Raw genomic sequence first — 19,478 nt, 5'->3', positions numbered from 1 at the left:
AAACCTGCCGTAAAAATTACGTAGACCGTTCAGTTTCATGAAAAACGGCGGAATTCTACGTAAAAAAACGGACGTGAGCTCTGTTTTTGAAATACGGAGAACCGTCCGTAATTTCATGTGGAGGGCAACTGAGCATGTTAAGAGCGAAAAATCAACACGCAACGAATATAAAGAAAAGACACCGCCCACGTTTACCAGCAGTTACCTAATATCACCATAGGTAACGCTGCTTGAACATTATTCATAGGCGAATCGTAGTACGCACGCACAAACGGAAGAGGTTTCAGCGGTGGCGCTGCTTACCACCCTTCATCGCTTCTACACGACGGGTTGCATTTCTCCGCCTCAACAGTACAGAGTGGACAGCGGCTGGAAATGGCGGTGTGCGGTGGTGGTATACCTGTTGCATTTGGGATTTCACTGAGAGAATAAGAAGGAATCGACGATGGACTGCTACGCAAGTAAGTGATTTAAGTGTCCTTTTTTGTTGTTGGTGCACGTCGCGCGTGCGAAATGCACTGCGATGGCCGGTGACGGGCTGAACTGTGTTGTGTGAGCATGCCCTGTCAATGCCCTGTAACGACATTCCCGCTTGGCCATGAGGATTGATAAAGCCGCGGCATTGCGAGTCTGTGATAAATGGTGTAGCGTTTGTTGTGCTGATTTCATATAGAGTACATTGAGGCGCGTAGGCAACATCAGCGACGATGTCGTCTGTAGCAGTTCGTTATCGGCTGTATGTGGCAGCTGTTTTACTGACGTTGGCATTCCAGTTTTGCAATGTGTTGTGATGTGTTCTTGGCATTCCAAAATAAAGTGAAGTTACTGTTCCCCTTAGCAATCTCTCACGGCGCGGTGTAACACTATGTTAGCCGTATTCGGCGACGCATTGCATCACAGCGAAATTCTATTTTTCCTTAAGCTTAGGACGCAGTGTGCTTGGCGTGCATAATCGCTGTGTTCATATCCGTAATTGAAAGACTGCTTCTGGAATTTAAAGTCTACTTGTGTATGAAGACCTCATAGAGCATGTTGCATGCGATGCCCCTACATCACAATGAATGGACGGTGTAGCGTGCTTGCTGCCGTAACCTCGTGCGATCTGCAGTGTTACGTAACACTGGTGTAACACGGTGCCTTGGAACACTTTGGGATCGAGCCCGAGCAATCGTGCGCGATCGCACTTGAAAGTGTCCGCGTGATACCCATTAAGGGTCGCTGGAGAAGAAATTGATTATTTTGCTAGCTGGTAATCGGCACCAGATGTTTCGCGAATTTTTGTTTTTGTTTTGTTTTTACTTCAGACAGCTACCAGGCTGACTATCAACGTTCTGACGCAATACGTCAGCATTTAACGTAATCTGGGAGTGGATTGCCACGTAAACTTTGCCCATCTGCGGCTTAATTGTAAAGCAAGTGCATGTGATAAGTAATTTTTAACGTAACCTTGACACAGAATAGCGGTGCCAAAAAGTGTGTAATGGACATCCAAAGTTACAAATGTTCCAAACTGGTATAAAAAATCAAAAGATGTGTCAACACTGATGTTAAAGGCTGGTTCTAATACTGACTGTCTCTAGTTGCATAGACTAATTTTCAGCATATAGGCATCAATACAATAATTATTCTAAATACATGTTGTGAGTTATGTAGAGCAAAATGTCTGCTGTTTTGCTGAATAGAAGGTGCTTCATGAAGTCTTTTTTTAAATGAGTTGAACGATACAATTGAAGACACCAAACGATACCACAGCAATTGGTAATTCGGTGACAAGCTTATGTGCAAGAGTATTTGTATATGAAAATGTTTTTGCTTTACTGTGGACGACCGGTCTGAAAATACCTGATATTATTTGCTTCAATTGCAGCTATTGCACCAGTGAAGGATGTCTGTGTGCCGGTTTGTGCTCAGTTTCTCAGCCAGCGGGCCTGAGAAAGTGTGCCACAGCAGTCTGTCTAGTGGTGCTCTTTGTTCTGGAAAGCTGTGCCATTCTATTGTATATCTGTCTTGCATATGCAGTCTTAATAGACAGTGACTGCAAATGTTGGTGGAATGACGAGGCCTATGCAAGTAGAGTAATTTTTGCAGATGCATTCAAAGGATAATTGATGATTTGTTTTCCTGTGGCAACAAATTGGTTCAGTATGAGCACGTCGACTTGAAAGGGATATTGTTTCATACCTGACTTGGTTGCACATATGAGTGGTGTTTAAAAAACACTTATAGTGCCAGAGTTCAAGATTCGAGGCAACAGATAAAACACGCACCAATAAAATAACTGTTTGTCTAGTGTTGGCTTAATGAGTATGCAACAACACTGCACACTGATCGTTAGCACTGTCATGCATGGGCTCCATGGTAACTAAGATTAGCCACGAATAAGCTCACTGTGAGCTAGTGTTGAGCTAACTATAACAGGTGAGTATGCGATGATGTAATTAAGTGCAACATTGGAAGGCAACGTAACAATGTAAAATTATAGCCTGAGCTCGCAGCTGCGTTGCGTGGTCAGGCGACCAAAAGATATGAATATTTAAAAGGGAACGAACAGTGCTACTGCCAGTATGAAGTGACAGCGTTGTACACAGCAACATATTCCCTTTGTCCTGTCTGTAGCCCTGTTCGGTTCCCTTCTAAACATGCACCAAGCAGCCCAATTCAGAATGCTCCGGCAGGTTAAGTGATGACACGCTAGCATAGTAGGAGCTATTCTGAAAGTTATGTCTGCTATGAAAATGTGTGATGAAGATACTTCACTGCTAAAAATTTGGTGTACAACTGCACAAAGCAGCATCAATAGCTATGTTGCTCCCCCATGTTGTGTCAAGGGTCTGTGCATGTTTTGTAAGATAATCCTTGAGTCGTTGGCTGGTTTGTCCTACATAATTGTGGCTGCAGGACAGTGGGATATTGTAAACAGCACCAACCATAGTACCTATGAACTCCAGCACATACTTTTTGATGTAAACTTCACGTGTTGCCCTGGTCCGGTTAACATTTTGTACGTGCCCAGATTGCTTGGCACTGAAAATAAAAAGGTAGTTTCAACTCTCTGAACAATTTGCTTGAATTGATGGTTGCCTTTGTGTACAGATTGCATAACAGTCATAGGCCTTGGCTTACTCGAAGTTGTCTGACCTAAGACGTCAGCTACGTTCAACTCCATTACATGCTTCTTGGCAATGCATGCTAAAAGGCAGTGCGAACGCACTGTTAAAAGCAAACATTGTACTTGGTTATGGAAGCTCCCCTCCACGTCGGGGTGGTACCAAGTGTTAAATGTGATCTCCGGTGTTCCTGTAGCAACAACATGCTTCAGTGTTCAGGTGCACCAATAGAAAAGTTAAAAACACCTTTGAGTGCAGGGAATAGCTCCAGCTCGATGCTCACCACAGAAAATCTTCAGGCCCAGATAGTGGAGCTTGCCTTTCAGTAGTAGTTTTGCTTACTTGAACATGCGTGGCACTTTGTAGGAGACATTAAATAGTTGCTCAACCACTTTAATTGTGACTTTTCACTGCCGAGAACACTGTCAGCTAGTCGTAAAACACTAGCTGCTGTAAGAACCAGCGTAGTAAAGGTATTCTGCTTCATTGGAAACTTTCTACCCTATATGACGTGAAGCAAGGCTACTAAATGGGTTGAGTTATTTGTTTTCTGTCTTCTCTACAGTGCTAGATGAGCTCATGGAAAGGGGAAAACTACATTTCAATAGATGAAGTGCCAACAGAGACAGCACAGTCAGAAAGAACAAAGACAGGACAAGGTGCTACTTGCAACTGTTTATTGAGGTCAAAAGCACTGAATATATAGCCATGGGGAGAGGGGGAAGAAAAAAAAAAGAAGCACGGATTATGTGAATGCGCATGTGCAAAAATATGGAAGATGTATATGAAGGGAATCATAAGATTAACCAAAATCTAAAACTTATCTAAAAACATGCGTTCATTTCTGTAAATAGTCGGAGACGGGGGGTCGACACAGGCGTCCCCTCTTTACTTAGTCTGGTTGGCCTCCAAAAGTTCACGTGCCACAGTGTCATTGCTTTTAAACATGATTGTTGTATTAGGAAGCCTTGCTTCACGTACTTGCTTATTCTCATTCTCACATGCCTTGCAATGAAGCAGCAAGTTTGAGCCATAACCATTTTTGAGTGAAAGCTTGTGCTCCTGCAGGCGTTCATTAATACATTGGCCAGTTTGTCTGGTTTACTCCTTCCCACACTTCAGCGGTATGCAGTATACGACCTCTTCTCCGTACTTCACAAAAGGGTTTGTGTGTTTACTAGAACACTCTACTTTCTTAGTCATCATATCCAATCAGACGGCACAAAGAAGCAAGTTTTTGGGGCTCGGAAGAAACCACAGGAATTTTGTATTTCACGATGACATGTTTAAGATTATGTGCTGCTTTGTGAGAATACGGTATCACCACTGTAGCTTTCTTTTCCAATGTTTGACCTTCTTCACTGCTTCATTTTTTCTTTTTGCACCTTTTTCAACGCCTCCGAAACTTTGCTCAAAACCAAACAAGGAAAGCCAGCTTTCTTCAACTTCAAAATCTGTTCGTCAAAGGTTTTGTGTGCCTTATGACAGCACAATTCTTTAAGGGTAAATTCAAGGCACATAGTGGCAATCGCACGTTTAACAGTCTTTGAGTGCATAGACTTATATTGCAACAATTAATTGCAGGGTCGGTATACCGACCTCGTGCCCGCAAGGATTTCTGCCGTATCCAGTGGCGATACCGTATTCTCATGAAGTGGCGCGTAATCTTAAACACATCGCCGCAAAATATAAAATTCCTGTGGTTTTTGCTGCGCCCCGAAAGCTTGCTACTTTGTGCCGCCTGATTGGATCTCATGACTCTAAAAGTAGAGTGTTCTATTAAACATACAAATCCTTTTGTGAAGTGTGAAGAAGCGGTTGTATACCGTGGAAGTGTGGGAAAGAGTGTATCGGACAAACTGGCTGATGTATCAGCGAACACCTGTGGGAGCACAAGCTTCCGCTGAAAAATAGTTATGGCTCAAACTTGCCACTTCATTGCAAGGCCTGCAGGAATGAGAATAAGCATGTATGTGAAGCAAGGCTTCAGGATACAACGATCGTGCTTAAAAGCAAATACACTGTGGCAGGTGAGCTGTTGGAGGCCAACCAGATTAAGAATAGAGGGGATGCCTGTGTCAGCATGCCTGTGTCTGAATATTTACACAAATGAATGCATGTTTTTAGATAAATTTTAGATTTTGGCTAATCTTATGATTCCCTTCATCTTCTGTGTTCTCGCGCGTGCGCCTTCACACAAGCAATGCTTCTGTTTTTTTCTTCCCCTTCTCCCCATGGCTATATATTCAGCTGCTTTTGACCTCAATAAACAGTTGCAAGTAGCAGCTTGTGCTGTCTTTGTTCTTTCTTACTGTGTTGTCTCTGTTGGCGCTTCATCTTCTGAAAGCTCTTCACCAAGTAGCCCCCACAACGTGTTCTACTGGAAAACTACAACTAGACAGTGATCTTCCATTTCTTGACCTCATTGTTTTCTTTGGTGAGTGTCATGTGCACTGCATCTATGCCCCGTCTTTTAAGGAGGGAATTCTGCCTTTCTCATCAGCGCACTGTTCGGCTGTGAAGCTCTGTCACAGAAGCACGAAATAGCATCCTCAACAAGTCGAGGAGAACTTCTATACCCAGGTCTAACATTGGCCTACAGTGGTGTGACCACTGTTAGATCACGTTCAGAAGGTCAGCCATGGTCTCAAAATCTGGGTTCAAAAAGGTGAATCAGACCAGGCCTTGGCGCAAAGTGTAGCAAGAGGCACATGCAGCAGTTCAACTGTGTGGTTGTTTACAACATCCCGCTGTCCTGCAGCTGCAACTAGGCAGGACAAATAGGCCTAATATTTGTTTGTTTGTCTGCTTGTGTGTGTGTGTGTGTGTGTGTGCAATTAACCAAAAGTCTTAGCCTGCGCTCGTGTTGTTTGGCCTTCTCCCATCTTTTCGTGTTGTCCCCAAGTAATCAGTCGGTGTCACATTCTTATAGAATTTGCAGTTATGAGATTCATGCTTTGGAACATGATCAGAAGCTACCAAATGGATGACATAATCCATCTACATGTGTTAGTGTAGATAAATGTGTCTGTGCAGTAGGGGTAGGGCATCATATGTGCTTGTTTAGCACTTATGTATGCACTTTTGTTTCCAGAGCTTGTGACACAGTGATTCAAACTATGTCTGTGAAAACAGTGCTGCACGTTGCAAGGAAATGTTACAACACTTGTAGGTGAAGCTCGGTGTTGTGAGAGGTTATAGAAACTTGCTTTTTGCAAGTTTCTAGAGCATTCTTTAAAGATGCTTCTTTAACTCCCGCGTGCATCGTGTTCATGACTTGCTATAAAACTGTCAACAAGTATGTCCTTTATGCCATCCATTTCTAAAGATTACATGAATATAATTAACCCTCTGAGGGTCGATCTTTTTCGCCATATTTGACCGCCCAGGGTCGATTTTTTTTATTGCAGATTCCAATTCTTAGGGACTTATTTCGAAAAAAATTTACCGTAATTTTTCTAGGGTGTCCGTAAAGCCACAAAAAAATTGTTTTGCGTTGGTATATATGGTACTCGTTATTCATGAATAACAATAATAAAAAAGGAAATAAACCTATAAGAGTAAAAAATTTGTTACATTGTTATAGTTCAAGGCTTTGAAAATGTGCACACGAGAATACTTTGCAAGACTCAAATGTTCCTGCTCTTACACTAATATGTACTATTATGAGCAATATCTAAGGGAACACAGGAACGCGTAGAAAACACCCTCAGACCCAGCTATATGGGTGATATGCAGCGGCCACCGTTGGAAACAAAGTGGAAAGGGGGACGCTGTTCTAACAACTGTTCGCACTCCCGCCATGCGTCTGCAAAGTGCGGAATTTCACATCGCCAGCAGACAGTGATAACACTGTTCGATATTGCGTCACTGGTAACCTTTTGCGTCGAATCATTACAAAAGATAGCACTGTTCCGGACTTCGATATTGATTTATGGTAAATCTTCTAAACCGGGAAAAAATTGTCTTTAAGGGTAAGTTCAAAATAAGTTTATTGGCGCTTGCCGAATATTAAAAAGATATTGAAGCAAATGAAATAAGGCAATAGCGTTATCGCAGCTTATCCTCGTCCTTTGCTTTGTTCGTTGGTGGCCTAATAACGCGTCATGCCATCGTCGCCTTAACGATGGCCTCTATTCTTTGAGGCCAAGATGCATAGAGAGCCTCGATGAGTGCGGTATCACGCTGAAGGCGGGCTTCCACTCATGTTCTATTGCTTCCCATAGTTGGTCGGTGTTCGCCAATTCTAGTGAGCTCTTCGAAAGGTTCACTTTCATACGGCCCCAAACGTGCTCTATAATGTTCATGTCGGCACCCTTCGCACACCACTGAAGTTGCATTACCCCTCGCTCTTCCAAAAGGCGCGCCACGTCCTTCGATGTGTGAACGAGAGACAAGTCCTGTTGGAAAAAATAACACCCATCCAGGTGCAGCCTGTTCAACACATAGGGGATCGTCTGGTGCTCGAGCAGAGTGCAATACGCAGCTCTGGTGAACCTCCCATCAATTCTCACCAGTGGGCCTAGGCCTGCGTGGGAAATCGCCCCCCCAGACGTTCACAGACACGCGTCCACTGGCGGCCACCTCCTGGATATTCTGCGGACTAAAGCTTGTGTTTGCGGTCCACCACACTCTCTTTCGTTGGTCCCAGCGGCTCGAGAACGTGGACTCATCAGAGAAAACTACATACTTCTACCAACTCTCACTCCAGCTGCGGTGTTCAGTAGCGAACCTCAGGCGAGCCGCTTTGTTGGCTGCGGTGAGCAGAGGTTTCTGTGCGGCAATGCGACTTTGCAGTCCTGCTTCTCTAAGCCTTCGTCGTACCGTGCTGTCGCTCAAGTTGTTCAAGCCAAGAGCACCTCGAATGTCTTTTGCACTTTGAAATGGCTTGTCGCTGACGGCAGCCACGATGCAAAGGTCTTGGTCGTTCGTTGTTGATCGAGGTGGTGTGCGGTGCGGCGCATCGTTTATGCGTCCTTCGTCTCGGTAAGCCTGGATAATCCGGTTGACCGTTTTCAATGGGCGGCTTGTCACGAGAGCAATATTGCGCTGTGTATAACCTCTTTTAGACATTTCTATTATATCTTCCCGCTCTTTAAAAGGCACTCGAGGCATCTTGAGGCTGCAAATTCAGAGTTGACTGCTCTGCGTGGGCCACTGCAGTGTGCGACGTGAATTTTTTCTGAACGAACTTCGTGCAACAGTCGCACAAGAGACAGTTTGTCAATGTTCTTTTGTTTTTAAATTTCTCTTTATTCTATTCCTCTGTCGTCATTGGTTTGAGCGTCGCCGCTGTTCGAGGTGCCACTGACAACCGAGTGCGTCGATTCAAATAAAGAATCTGTTTAAAATACAGGGCAAACTTTTTCTCGGAGTACTATCAAGCGGTTGCATGAACAAAAAAAGAGAATGAAAGAAAAGAAAGTGAATCGGTGTAAGTCACTGGTGACGATCACAGTCTTATCGGCTGTCGGACGATCCATGACGTAAGCTGCTCCTTTGTAGAAATGCCAGCGTGGTGGGAGTGCCAACAGTTAGTGGAAGAGCACTCGCCTTTCCCCCTTCGTTTTTCACAGCGCCATCCGCGTATCGCTCAGAGTCTGTTTCAAGGCTGTTTGCCACGCGTTCCTGTGTTCCCTTTCATATTGCTTATGATAGTACATCCATAGTGTAATCGAACTGTGTAGGTGCATGCACTCAAGAAAACTGTGCAGTTGTGTGCCCATCAAAAAAGCAAAACGTGTGACAAACTTCCACTAATCTTCATCTTATCGCCAACCAGATGCAATTAGTTTTCGCGAGTCTCAAAAAAAAAAAAAAGAAAAGGAGCAACAGAAGCGCATGCACGGCAGCATCCTTCCTATGCGCACCCCTGCGAGCACTAAATGAGCGAGAAACAAGCAGTAGCCTTTTGAGCGATTAGTAACGAGATAGCCATCAGTTTTGCAAGCGCAAGAAGCCGAAACGGCCTGCGAAAACAAAACCCAAGCCGCCACCCGCCCGCGCGCACGCCAATGCGCAAGCGGTAGTACATAGACACGCAGGAGCAAACTAGCGCTAAAACAAACCATGCAACGAAAACTGAGAGAGCGAGGCGTGCAAAAGAAATTCCCTGTATTTCCACATAATGGCAGCACATGACAGAAAAGAAAAGGTTAGGAAATTGTCGCGCTTTTTAAACCTACAGACAGTGCCGTAAATATACGTCATTGACCCTTGAAGGGTTAAGGAGTCATGCTCCTTGAAACAATTTCCCGTAACAACATTGCAAAATACCACCTGAGGGTCTCGCATCTCTTACATCTGCTGTTTTGCACATCATAATTTAATAAAACTGCATTTAGTAGCTGCGCAGCACAGGCCCCATTTTGTTTTATCACACTTCTTTGTCTTTTCTCCCCCTGCCCCAGGTCTTATTTCAACAACTGCAGGCCATCATAAAATTGCTTCAACATTGTTGACAGATTCCAATATTTTTTTCCAACCATTCTCTCATGTGATCTAAAGAAAATTAACTTGATTAGCCTGACATGAAGATGAATTCGAAATAATTTATTGTACTTGCTTGGTAGCACTGAACTGTTTCGTTAATCAATATAATACTTACAATTCACCTTTGTATTGCTGGGTACCGGTAGAGATATGGTTAGTTATTCACCAAAAAGGATCCCGAATTTTCCACCTTCTTAGTGTAGGTTAGACACTCACTTGTTGCACTTCACAAAGAGCAACTTGTGGTTGCTAGGAAATAAAGGTTTACTGAGAATTTTCATGCATCCAATTTGATTCTGTGTACTAGCATGTTTGTATTAGCATGTATTTCATAGAGTTGAGGCTCCATAAAAATACATTCTGTCATTCAATGTCTGTGACATGGTCAAGCAGGTTGACCATATCTAATTAGAACTTCCTATGTTCTGGGGCACTTGTTTGCAACTTAAATTATGTGGTTTGGTGCTGTCAGTGTAAGCCTAATGTCGTTTTTTGTTCTCCCAGGAAGGACGCAAGCATTGCAAGGAGCCATTTGACTTGCCGCCACACTAATATTGTATTTGGTAAGGTCTATTACAGATCTTATTTCGCGTAGTATGTGCTATAATTGTGTACAATGTGTTCAAAACTTCAGTAGGTGGGCTGTTCGACAACAGTTGTTTACAAATTAATAGTTATAAAAGATGTTCAAGGTCATTAGTTATACAATTGCTGCTCACTGCTGAATTTTTTTCCAAATTAAATGATGAGCCATCCAGCAAGTGCGGCTCTCCTGGCTAATTATACAAACTTTCAAATACGGTTAATTTTTTATCACAAGTGTACAGCAGTCGGGGACAACTGTTCACAGCGACAATTTCATAATATTTACTTACATGCAAAAATGAGTCAAAGGTCAGGTGTACTTATGAAGTTTTGTGAAACAAGTTCATCATCATATTGCTTACTTCATTGAAAAGTTTGTCGCGGAATTCTCACTTCTATGAACAGATCAACAGTTGTCGAACGATGGTCGTCTCTATAGCCAATGTTTGGGCCAGAGGCTTGTCTTCAGAGCACTAACAAGAGACTTTGCCATGCAGCTTGAGCTGATCAGTATGAAGAGATTACATAGGATAGGAACACAAAGCATTAGTGGGCCTCTTCGATTATCAGTCCTTGACAGACCTGGACTGCTTAGCACTGCTGTCCCGCATTTGATTTTCTCAATCGGCTTCGGAAGCCCCATCCACCAGTCCGAGAGCAGCCAGTATCGCATTCATTTTACCAGAAGTCACAGACTCTGCGGACTCTCAGAGCTGTCAGCAGATATTTGTTCAGACATATGCAAGTAGCTACCAGACAGCGGCTGTCTTAAAAAGATGCATGCGGGCTTGACGCTATGTTTTAAAAGAGGCTGTGTGTTTATGTGTACTTTGCGCGTTCCAGACAGCAAATATCATGCACTCAGCTATCGCTTCTGTTAAATCGATGCTTTGTGTGCCATAATGCGAGGTTTTCATGAGTGGTCTAATTGCTGCAACCTTAGTCCTTGTGTTTTTTAAGGCAAAACACAGTGATCAGGCGCAAATGCTTGCTTTTCTTGATGTGTTTCGTGACATCTGTCATGCTCATTGCTATATGCATAGTAAACATGTAGATTTCGCTGTTCAGATGAGTGAAACTGGTGGACGAGGAAACATATCATATTGCATGTAGATATTTAATGCTGGTAGCTGGCGTGGCATACAGGGTGTTTCACGTAACTTGAGCCAAACATTGAAAATATGCAAATGCCACATAACTGGACAGAACCAAGGTAATGTTGTTTGCCGTCGCTTCGACATACTCATTTCTTTTTCATTTCGCCAGATTAAATCATTAGTATTCGGTAATTAATCAACTTCCCAAATATTATGATTAATACATGCTACATAAAAGTGTTTTTCCTAGCGTGAAAGAAGCCTGCAAATACACACTAAATTGTTGCGTGACTGTCCATTCACAGCACTTTTTGTGTATTCGCGAGCTTCTTTCTCGAAAAAACACTTCTACGCAGCATGTCTCAAACAACAGAAAGCTGTATGGGGAGCTTTTCATGTTGCTCTACAATTTTCTCATGGACGCTTCTAATCTAATTATAATATTTGAAAAGTTGATTAATTAACGAAGATGAAATATTTATTGTGGTGGAATGAAAAAATATCTAAGTATCTCCAAGTGACGGCAAACAACATTACCTTGGTTCTGTCGAGCTACGTCACATTTGCACATTTTTATTGTTTGGCTCAAGTTACGTGGGACAACCTGTATAATCAGAGCTTCACAGATTGCTGTTGACATGTGTGCTGATTCCTTCTGTTACCCAAATTCGGAATTTTGCTTTTGGATGTGCAGGATTAGTAGACAGTGTAGACGCGCTCTGTCCTAGACACACGTCAGGCCTTTAGTAGACGGTTTCACGAGCTTTGAGGATATCGGCCTGTGCTTTGTGGGTGAACAGTGATGTGGCACAACCGTGTTTTTGCTTATTTTTGTGTGGCAATGACGCTTAAATTTTACAGGAAATGAATGAGCTGGCTTAAATACAGCGGTTAAGGGGCCCGAAGAGCGAGAGCACGATGTAAACTGAGCTTTGTTAACATGTTCAATGTGCTCAGGCTGCAATTCCATTATGCAAGCTTTATGGTTGTGTCAGCGACATGGCCTCTGAGACTGCACCATTTTGATGACCACGCTACTGAATTTGCTGGGTAGGGCGCTATCTACAAGTAGCTAAAAGCACGAGGTCACGGGATTAAATCCCGTCCACGGTGGCCGCATATCAATGGGGGCAAAATATGAAAACACCCATGTACTTAGATCTAGGTGCACGTTAATGAACCCCAGGTGGTCGAAATTTCCGGAGTCCTCAACTACGGCTTGCCTCGTAATCAGAAAGTGGATTTGGCACGTAAAACCCCATAATTTAAGCAGCTAATAGCAGACAACAGCAGCCAGGAGAGCGACTTCCAATCACGGTGCTTTCAAACAAAACCTTGGACAGTCCCAGGCAGCGGGATCACATGACTGAGATGCGCCCTTCTGTCAATGCAAGCCAGACCAGAAGCCGCAGGTGGTTTGCGGACAGTCTGGGACTGCATAATCGAAGGGGCACAGTGCTCTCACATACATTATGTCCACTGCGGGACGAAGGCCTTTCCTAGTAATCTGTAAATATATATGGCTTGCGCCAACTGACTCCATCCTATGCTTGCATATTTACAAATTTCGTCATGGTGCCTAGTTCTTTACCGTCCTCAACAGCGTGTTTTTTTAAATTTATCATGCATATCATTTTTTGTCGTTCTGTTGCTTGTTGAGCAAGCTTTCATTCTCAAGCTCCATTTTTATCATGTCAGGTTTCAGTCTCTTAGGTTAGTTTTAGCACAATACAATGATGGTACTTTTATGTGACTTAAGTCTTCTAAACAATTTATAGTCTTTAAATTTTCTTCTACTCATCAAGGACTCCTGTGACTAATTGCCTTAAGTAACATACTTCATTGCCTTCTTGCCCTAGAAAATGTAACTGGTGCCTTCTTGCAGGCCTTTAAAGTGGCAACATGTGTACTGCCGACAGTAGGGCATGTTCAGATAAATTCAACTGGACATGCCTGGCGATCACTTTTAATTTTGATTTAAAAATTTATTTTGCTGCCCAAGCCTGGCAACAATGAAATTAACCTTAGTTTTCCAAGAAAAAAAAAGGTGTCTCTGCAAAAAGCAATATAGAATTACCTGTTTAGTTAGAAGCATTCTCCCTGTATTTTACCGAATCTGCATTTTGGATAGATCCGCAGAAAATAGTGTTGTCGCTGCGGCTTTAAAAATATTTTGTACCAGACTGCAGGCCAATAGCATTAATTCCAACTAATTACCACAGAGTACCCCCACTACGGTATAAAGAAGAAAAATTTTGGAAAAAAACATTGCATAAATTGACCAAAGTTTTTTTTCTTTGCATTTACTAACAGCACGGAATTTGGCCATCCTGTTGCCATGAGTCATAGAAAATTGAGCAAATAGCTCTGTCCTCATTGGCTCTCAAAATCTACGAGAAGTGCTCATGTTTAGGCATGTTAATGAATTACTCTACTTTAAAATTTTTTAGGAGAGGCTTGATTCATTTCAGAAATTTCCCGAATTAAGCACATTCACATGAAGCAATGCAATCTGAAAAAATATGTTGCATTATTTGTTTCGTTATGGAATTGCAAGTCAAGAAATGGACAGAATAAACAGTACTGCCTGCCAGAGCCATGTATGGGGTCCAGGCATGATTGCAGGCTTCTTTACAAAAAGGGCAAATTTTTCGGTGAACACAGTGCAATATTATAACTTTTTATGAAGATGGGAAGGGTATGTTGATGCATTCACAACCGTAACTTTCAATTTTCACTGCTTGAGTAAAAAGAATATTCCACATTGATACTTCTTCCGTGACACAAACCATATCCGAAAGGGGCTGACGGCTGTTGTGACACAGTTGTGGTGCAAGCATGGTTTTTTTGTATTGTTGCTATTCTACCAGCCTGTCAGCTGGACAATATCTTTGGCTTGCTTGTTCTGGGTCGGAAGTAAACAACATGCATGGTTTGCGCTTGTTTCAAGAGTGCTTCATTGTTTTGGGAAACAGTAAAATCTGCAAGGTTGTTTAATGGAGCAATAGAGCAGTGAAAGTTGAAAGCTATGGTCTGCAGTATGTGGCCATGGCAGCTCTACCTAAATATGGGAGAAGTAATCTCCGAATGTCATAATGTGCACGTGACATCTTTGGCTGTTCCAGGCAAACCATCAATTGACTTGGGTCCTTTCTGTCTGAAGCTTTTTATGCTATAAGGCTACGAATGAATGTATACCAACATGGCTGAGTCTGAACCATTTCTTTTGACAAGAGCACTTGTAGTGACAGTTGTGAATACGAAATCATTGTTTATCTGAGTAACAATAGTGATGATGATGGTAAATAATTGAACAGCCTTAATTGATTGGTGTTTCTTTCTTTTCAGGCAAAGCCGAAGGCCTCTGCAAGCAGCCAGTCATTCCAAGTCTCAACCAATCCTTCCTCTAGTCAGCCAATTTCTAGTGTCTATGCGGAAAGGACTTGCGCAAGAGTGGACACGGGACACTAAAAAGGCGACAAAGACAGGCGTAAACTTCCAACCGGTGTTCATTACAAAAAGGTATGTATATGTACTCTTGCACACTTGATCATAATCTGTTACAATCGTGCAAGTCAACATGGCCATCACAAATAAACGAGCGCACCAAGGCCTAAGGCGGCTTCCTGCATACAGACCCCAGATATTCAAATTCTTTAACAGTCAGTGCTATAGGGATGGCTTGCTAACACAGTTGCATTCTGCAATAGCCGCTGCCTCAATGATGAGTCTAGTGTTTTCTTTCACACTGCTTGCTATTATTTCTGTTTTTTCAAACAGTCGATGACATTTGCATTGGGAGCAATGGATTCCAAGGAAACCTTCTTTCCCTTTTTGTACTCTCCGATTATGTTCCTGTAGTCTCAAGTTTAGGGAACTTCCCATTTGTCCCACGTAACGCTACCAGCAGGAAAGAGGTATGCTATGCACTATTCCTCTTGAGCATTTGATGAAACCCTTTCTCTGCACAATGTTGCATGATTTTGATTGTCTGCTGACAGGGCTGGTTTTGGCACATAACTTAGATAGCTTGCGGGGTGCGGAAGAAATGACCAAGACTGCAGTCCTTTGGCCTATTTTCTTTAGTTGCACCTATGTGATACTGTTCGCAGGAATCTAGCAGTCATCCCATACATTCACGCTATCTTGCATAAACTAAAGAAAATAGGCCAAAGGGCGGGAGTTTCGGTCATTTTTCCCGCACCCAACAAGTTATCTCAGTTATGTGCCAAAACCAGCCCTGTCAGCAGAGAATCAATTTCATGCAACATTGCTCACAGAAAAGGTTTCGTCGAAATGCTCGGGGGGAGTAGTGAATAGCACACCTCTTTTCTGTGGGCAGCGTTACGTGGGACAAACGGGAAGGTGCCTAAATATGAGACTACACGAACATAATACAAAAGTACAAAAGGGAGAGAGGGTTTCCTTGGAATCCAAAACTCCCCATGCAAATGTCATGCACTCTGAAAAAACAGAAATAATAGCAAGCAACACGCAAGAAAGCACTAGGCCCATCATTGAGGGGGCAGATAACGCATAAGGCAACTGCATTAGCAAATTATCCCTAGCGTTGACATTAAAAAATTTGCATACCTGGGGTCTGTATGTGGGAGGCCGCCTTAGGCCTTGGGGCGGCCTTAGTGCGCTTTTGTTACTGATTATGATCAAGTGCACAAAAGTACATATACATGCCTTTTCATAATAAACACCAATTGGAAGTTCGCACCTGTTCTTGTCACCTTTTTAGTGTCCCGCGTTCACTCTTGTGCTGGTCACTTCAGCATGGAATACCAACTAGCCCGGTCTCACACCCTGCTTTTTTCAGTAAAGCAGAATAAACACAGGTTTTTTCAGATTCAAGTGGCTTGTTGTTTCTCGAACACAAATCTGTACGTATGCTGTGTACATGTCGGATGCAGAACCCAAGTGCAACATGACAACACTGACACGAAGAATAAGCGGTGTAGAAAACAATGACACTAGGAGGAAACATGCAAACACAGCACGTTCTGTGTGGTGTATTTCCTGTGTGCTACGATTTCTGCCCCATTTCCAGCTATATCTTAAATGATGTTGCAAGTTATCCACGTTGTAATGTACGACTTGGGTGGTTCATTGCCCAAAATAACTTATTCCAATGAACGAAACAATTTGGCTCGAGAACACGAGCATTCAAGTCCCCGTTTCTTCATTACCAAAGTACGGTCATGTACTATAATCACAAGTACGGGGCTCAATTTACAGCATTTCCGTTTTACGGAACTCACCGTTTTTCTTATTTGCAAAATACGGTCAATTCTGTAATCACAACTACGGAGCTCACCGTTTTCCATTTAACGGAAATAATTTTTACGGCCTGTCCGTTCTACGGAAACACCATTTTCCATTTAACGGAAATCATTTTTACGGCCTGTCCGTTTTACGGAAACACCATTTTCCATTTAACGGAAATAATTCTTACGGCCTGTCCGTTCTACGGAAACACCGTTTTTCATTTAACGGAAAAGTGTCCGGCAACGTTTTACCTGCAACTTTGACCGTAAACTGAAGAAATTTTTTTTACAGTGTAGTCGAGGACGGTGAAAATATAGAAAGCTTTTTTTTTATGTTTTCGAGAATGTTCGCACGGAGGTACCGCTGGACTGTGACTTTTGGTCTGTAGGGTTGTTGGGAGTACTTCCCTGTAACGTGTCCTGTTGCTTAGCTGGCCTTTCTTATGTCGATTTCAAGAAGTACGATTTGGCTAAACCGGTATTACTGCGCCATTTCATTATTTCTGTGGAGAGCGACAGACAATATCAAAATTACCAGTGCAAAGTTTGTACTTGGGAAGAAACTGAGGTCGCGCCAGTGAATGTAGAACACGAAAAGTGCGCGGCGGTGAAACCCTCAGAGACAGCGTCAGAAAAGCGAGGCCGTCACCAGTCTAAAGAGAGGGCCTATTCCGGAGGGGGTCCCTTGCAGATACGAGGTTTGTTCCAGTAGTGATGACGAGGTTAATGAGGCGCTAGAGGCCTTCCCCGTATCAGAGCACATGGGTGACTTTCCGGAATCGTCTAGCTTAGGCCAGGATACGGTTGCGGCCGAGCCAAGACAAGATCCGACGCAGCAGAACGGAGAGGAAATCGTTCGGGGCTCCAGCATCTGTGACTGCGCACTGCAATCGTACACCGAAACCGAGCCAGCGGTCATCCCGGAGAGGCCTTCTTGCAGGGACGAGGCCTGTTCCAGCAACCCTACGAGGGTCAGTGTAGGGCTCGATACCTTCCTCGTGCCTCATCACTTGAGGGACTCTCTGGTATTGCCAAGAATAGAGAGCGAAGTAGAGACAGGGGCAATTCCGAAAGGTGTTCCTTGTGGGGAGGAGGCTTGTTTGAATAGCCCTAACATATTAAAGGAGGCGCTGAAAGCCTTCTTCGTACCTCCGCACTACAGCGACCTTCCGGAATCGCAAAACGTAGAGAATGACATGGCGGCCAGGCAGGACAGGAACCCGGCACTCGAAGTTTCTACCGGCACATTCGGTAACCACATGGCAGCGCAACATTTTTTCAGACGGCGCAGGGTCAAAAGAGCGAAGTATTCGGGGGATCGAAAACTCCCGAAAGTCGCCACATCACAGCACGTGAAACAGAAGAACAGGCCATCATGCAGAACCGAGAAGGGTACAGTGTGGCAATTCAGAAAACGGAAGTGACGCAAAAACCCGATTACGACACGAGAGGGCGCGTGTCTGCGAGCAATGTTGTGGCTGAGATGTTCAACCTGGCTTAGACATGCGCGTCGGAACCGGGCCAGTCGAACACTCACTGAAGCGGAATGCGTCGCGAGAGCGAGGACGAAGGGAGAATGGGTATTCTTTCCGCGTGTATGGCCTCCACCTCAGGGACGAGACAGCCATTCGCGAGCACACGGTGTGTCAGGTCACTATAGAAGACAGTTTAGGTCTTGCGCCACTTGCGCTCAGCCTGGCTTAAAGGCTGTCAGTCAGCGACTCAATCGAGCATGCATTAAGAAACAGTAATTGTAAAATTGAGCGCATCCATGAGTTTTTTCGTGGTGTTGTCCGTAATTATTGCGCGATGCAATTTTTCGTTGGTGATTAGGGACGTACCAATTTTGATCACGTTTCATTTGACTAGTTTTGCGTTAAGTTCAGTTTCGCTGCACTGTTTTGTTGTAAGAGCCAGTTACGAGAAGAAAAGTGCGAAGCACATTTGGCGATTGTGGTGACTCGAGGTTGCACCGATTTTTGTAGATAAGCATTGCAACTTGAGGTGTTTGTAAAGACAAACTTTTGTGAGGTAATTCAAGGCTTATAGAGTAGATGCGTCATCGTATACGACTTCGACATTTGGATTTACCGAGGCGCGTTAGGAAGGCGATGATATTTAAAGATTTTTACGCGCAGGTAGAGTGTAGCTTTTAGTTTTTTTAAGTTTTAAATGCCACTCTACGATTTAATTTAGTTTAGAGTAAAATGGTCAGCAGAGCCCAGTACGTTTCGCATTTGAGGCGCTGGTACTAGCTGGTGGCATTGACCGAACGGGCAACTCAGCACTGATCCCTTTGAGTATTTTGATCGTTGTGACGAATTCCGTGGTTCAAAAGAGCGACGTGTTCTTTTGCTTTGGCCACTTACGAATCACGCGCCACGTGGAGTTTTTAGTTCGGAAGGACCGAGCTGAGGGCTCGGAATACGTTGCCGAGAGAGGGTCCCAACTGTCTCTTCGATTTTCCACCTAGCCGTCCCGTGACCAAATTGACAACGGTCTTGGGGCCGTTTCGAGGTAGATGGACAAAGGAGGCTTAAAGTAGCCTACTCATGGGCTTGGCCGCTCCATGGTTGGCACGCGTTTCAAATAATTTTCCAGTTTTTCTTGTAGCGCGAAAACCGCAAGGACGTAGAAGAGAAAAACAGACACACAGAGGCGCAAACTTGAAGCAATTTATTTCCGGGACCAACGCCCCTTTTCTGCCCTCGCTTGTTATCGCTTTTAAGCACGTGCATACAGACAAGATAACAGGGCAAACGATAGCACTACTCACTTGTATACTAAGCCAAAACTATTATGTATAACGCATGCGCAGGAATTGCAACTCCTTCTTTGATAGCGACGTGGACTGTTGGCTAACAGAAGTATTGCCGAACTCCTTAATGCGAGCACTTTCAATGGTGAGACGAGTGAATTCACAT

General features: G+C 43.6%; 1 long non-coding RNA gene across 1 annotated transcript; it reads left to right on the top strand.

Annotated features, from left to right (window-relative positions):
• The first annotated feature begins 305 nt into the window (after positions 1 to 305).
• Positions 306 to 15,922, top strand: LOC142564012 (uncharacterized). The gene is made up of 3 exons (XR_012824463.1): positions 306 to 461; positions 10,104 to 10,162; positions 14,630 to 15,922. It is a non-coding gene; the product is annotated as an uncharacterized LOC142564012 (long non-coding RNA).
• The last annotated feature ends 3,556 nt before the right edge of the window (positions 15,923 to 19,478 follow it).

The sequence above is a fragment of the Dermacentor variabilis genome, chromosome 11, assembly GCF_050947875.1.
Source record: "Dermacentor variabilis isolate Ectoservices chromosome 11, ASM5094787v1, whole genome shotgun sequence".
In the NCBI taxonomy this organism is placed as follows: domain Eukaryota; kingdom Metazoa; phylum Arthropoda; class Arachnida; order Ixodida; family Ixodidae; genus Dermacentor; species Dermacentor variabilis.
The sequence above is the reverse complement of the archived record's forward strand: the minus strand, read 5'-3'. Positions and strand labels throughout refer to the sequence as shown.